The sequence below is a fragment of the Tuber melanosporum genome, assembly GCF_000151645.1.
Source record: "Tuber melanosporum whole genome shotgun sequence assembly, scaffold_20, strain Mel28".
NCBI classification, from domain to species: Eukaryota; Fungi; Ascomycota; class Pezizomycetes; order Pezizales; family Tuberaceae; genus Tuber; species Tuber melanosporum.
This window is the reverse complement of record NW_003298864.1, coordinates 41760-45543: the sequence shown is the minus strand read 5'-3', so window position 1 is coordinate 45543 and position 3784 is coordinate 41760.

Sequence of the window (3784 nt, the reverse complement as noted above, 5' to 3'; positions counted from 1 at the left end):
CACAATTATCTGCCTAAAGATATATATAGAACTTCATCTTACCTCCAGATGTCAAGTAATAGTGAAGGAGAGATACTACCTGATTTGGGCCTTTTGGTTGCTGTGCCTCAGTATATAGTAAATAGTGATGCTGATTATATTTCTTATTCTCATCAACAATTTCAAATGAATACAACTTAAAAAATGAAAAGAAGTACCATTGACCAGGCTGTTGAGGGAGCTTTGGTATCTCAACTACCTGCTGGAAATCAAATGAATAGCAAGCTGCATCATTTGGATAGCATGTCGCTTGTAGGATAGTGGCCTCATAAAAGTCTCTACACTCTCGATATTCCTTACGATGCTGATCAAGTTCCTTTTGAGTTTGTATTAGCTTCTCATCATGTGCAATCTTACCTTGCATTCTGTTAGTTCCCTCGTGAGAGTGAAGCTTTCTTTTTATAATTGTACAATAATCACAAATGTCTTTAGCTGGGGTTTGGATATGCATCTTCTTGAATCTTTTACTTCTCTTCAAATATCGGTCAAAGCTGGCAAGCTGTAACGTGTTCACAAGGTACTAATCACATTATCGGTAATAGATACGATAGTTGGCAGGTGGCCTGCTCTTCCAGAGAGGCGGCGAGAGCTGAGAACTAAAGGAGGCTTCGAGGGTGTACTGAGGAACAAAGAAGTAACCGTTCAACCAAGTATATTGAAATGCTGTCTGTCAAAGTCTGCGTTTTCTATCGTAGAAACAGGCGGTCTTTAAATACACAAATCTGTTCATGTCTAGCATGAACGAAACTAATCAAGGGTATCAATTGATACTCTTTGGTAAAACAAACCAAGTATCAAAACGATACTTAAAATAAAACATAAAACAAAACCAAGTATCAAACGATACTTAAAACAAACCAAGTATCAAAGCGATACTTAAAACAAAACATAAAACAAAACCAAGTATCAAACGATACTTAAAACAAGCCAAGTATCAAAGCGATACTTAAAACAAAACATAAAACAAAACCAAGTATCAAACGATACTTAAAATAAACCAAGTATCAAAGCGATACTTACAACAAAACATAAAACAAAACCAAGCATCAAATGATACTTAAAACAAACCAAGTATCAAAGTGATACTTAAAACAAAACATAAAACAAAACCAATAACCAAGTACCCATACCGGTTACAGGAGGAGTTGATATCACCGACTAGAGACATAGTTATTATTCTACTCAACTTCCAGTTTACCAAACCTGGATTCTAATTGTTTTTGACTTTCTGGATATTACAATTATCAACTTATTTCTTATTGCATGTTAACAAATGTAAATACAAGATCATACCCAATCATCTGGCTGGCATTTACATATGAGATTTATAGAATGTCTTACTTCAGATCATGTTGAAGAGAGCTATCATCAGCTTAATCCTACTTGGGTTTAAGAATTACAGGTACTCAAAATAGCTGCTCCTCCACTATTAGGAGTATTGGGATCTGATATCTAGAGATTACCCTAAATAAGGTAACTCAACTCAGGATTGGAATCTTTGGTCTTCAACACTCTTATGCAGCCTCCTTACAGGATATGAATATTATTATATATATTTATTTTAGTTGTATCCTGTGACTATAATGCTACAGAATTGAAAATGTCAGAATAATACATTATAGGTCGCTACCATCCATCTGAATGGCTATTAGGCAGAGACAACCTGATAAACTTCAGAGTTGTCTATGCCATCCAAAATTCGTTTCTGTAGAGAGAGATTGTCTAGGAAGGCTCGGACCTCACTCGTTTCATTAATGACTATTAAGAGTGAAGTAAAAATAGGTAAAATAGAATTGAATCGTGAAGACAATAGGATACTATTAAGCTCTCTTCTCCGTTGCTTGATGATGTCTAAAGCTTGGGAGACACTATGATATTTATATTCCGCATTTAAGTGTTCACAGACTACATCAATTTATTACACAACTATGTAACTCTCTGATTATAACTCGCAACGAGGGTTTTCTTAAAAGGCGTGAACACTGGGAGATCCTGCAAATCATCACATTCTTTTTGGCAATTATGATATAACTAACTAGGAACCATACCATTCCTCCTAGTAGTTATCCGATTATTAGAGTCTTTAGACTTGTAGCCTAGTTCTTAAGTCAAACTGAGTTAGCCCCAATTGTCTGCGGCCTTGATGAGATGATTAGTTTCATTTGCGGGTTGCATCTGCCAAGGTAGTTGTCACCGCAATGTTTTTAGGTTGCCTGACTTCAATCCTTCATAAGTCCTTAACCAAGCGATAGATATCTTCCAGAGGCCTTCCTACTATTTTGCAGAAAGCTATTCTACCAGATTGACAAATATTCCCTCGGTAGGTAATCCTTGGTTGCTCTGGGTAATAGGGTTTCAATTGGTGTTATAGGATTGGAAGTTATTCCCGCAGCTATGATGTATTCCGAAACCGAGTTGTAACACTCTGTAAAGTCCATTGGCTTCCATAGTAGTGTCAATCAGAGTACTAGACTCCTCTGGTTGTTGTAGTGTGGATGTGAACATATTGGTCTCTCGTTGAGATCGTTTACTATTAGATACCATCTTTTTATGCAAAGATGTCCTGTTACTTATGGTATACACCGAAGACATTACATCTTAGAAACCTGGTAACCTTCTTAATAGTTGCTGGACCTACTCCATTCTACTTTTTAGACCTAGCCAAGGTTCCCCTCTCATGTATCCGACGAATTGGATCAGGTTGGGCAGACGGCGGCGATGTTTATAGTGTTATTCTGACACATTTAATTCTGTGGCATTATGATTACAGGATGCAACTGAGATTGATATGTATGATGATGTGAGGGCCCCATTAGGGGGCCGGAGGGTGATGTTGGAGACTAGCAATTCCGATTCTGGGTAAGGTTACCCTACTTAGGGTGATTCATAGGTATTGGATCCTGGTATTTCTAATATGAGCTCCCTTCTCTTAAGACTTTATCCCGAATACCTTTTGAGTACTTATAAAATAAATGACAATTGAAAAATTAAAATTAAAATATTAAATCATTAAACCACAAATATTAGCTCCTTTTAGGACCTGATGAGAGCAGGGTGAAAAACCTTCCTTGTTTGCTTGGCCATGGTAGGAAAACCTTTTTCTTAAATATCCTTCCCCTGCCCATCATGGCATTTCCGGATTATGACGCTGGAATTCTTCCACCATTTACCTTGCATTATTCATGCCTCTGGCAGGTTCTCAGGTATTCTTGTCTTGAGAACAACCTTGACATTTAACTAAGTAATTTAGTTCGCATACTTCCTGCTAGCGACAGTGTACTCTCTTTCGATAAGAGCATATCTTTCTTTTTATGATTTTCTCTATTTCCCGCTGTAAGTCACCCTCAATATCCTCAGATTCTGTGGGAGGTTGTTGCCTGTTTGTGCGTATTGACTGCCTGTAATGTTCTAACAGACATGCATAGAAAACTGGGTCAATATTTTATTGATCTGAAATTTTGATCTTGCTGGCACAATTTCCTAGTTTCTCTAAGATCATGAATGGTCTATAAAATTTTGGATTGAGCCTCTTTGACTTCTGAGGTGTACCAATGTTCTTTGCATTTAACATTACTTTATCACTGATTTTGAAGTCAAGTTATTGCTTGGCCTTTCTATCATAATATTTGGCCATAGCCTCTTGGATCTGTAGAAGTACTTACCTTGCTTGCTCTTGGATCCTTTCTATCCAGTTCACAATCCAAATGAAGTAGAACTGATAGCCAAACAGGCAACTGTATTGAAA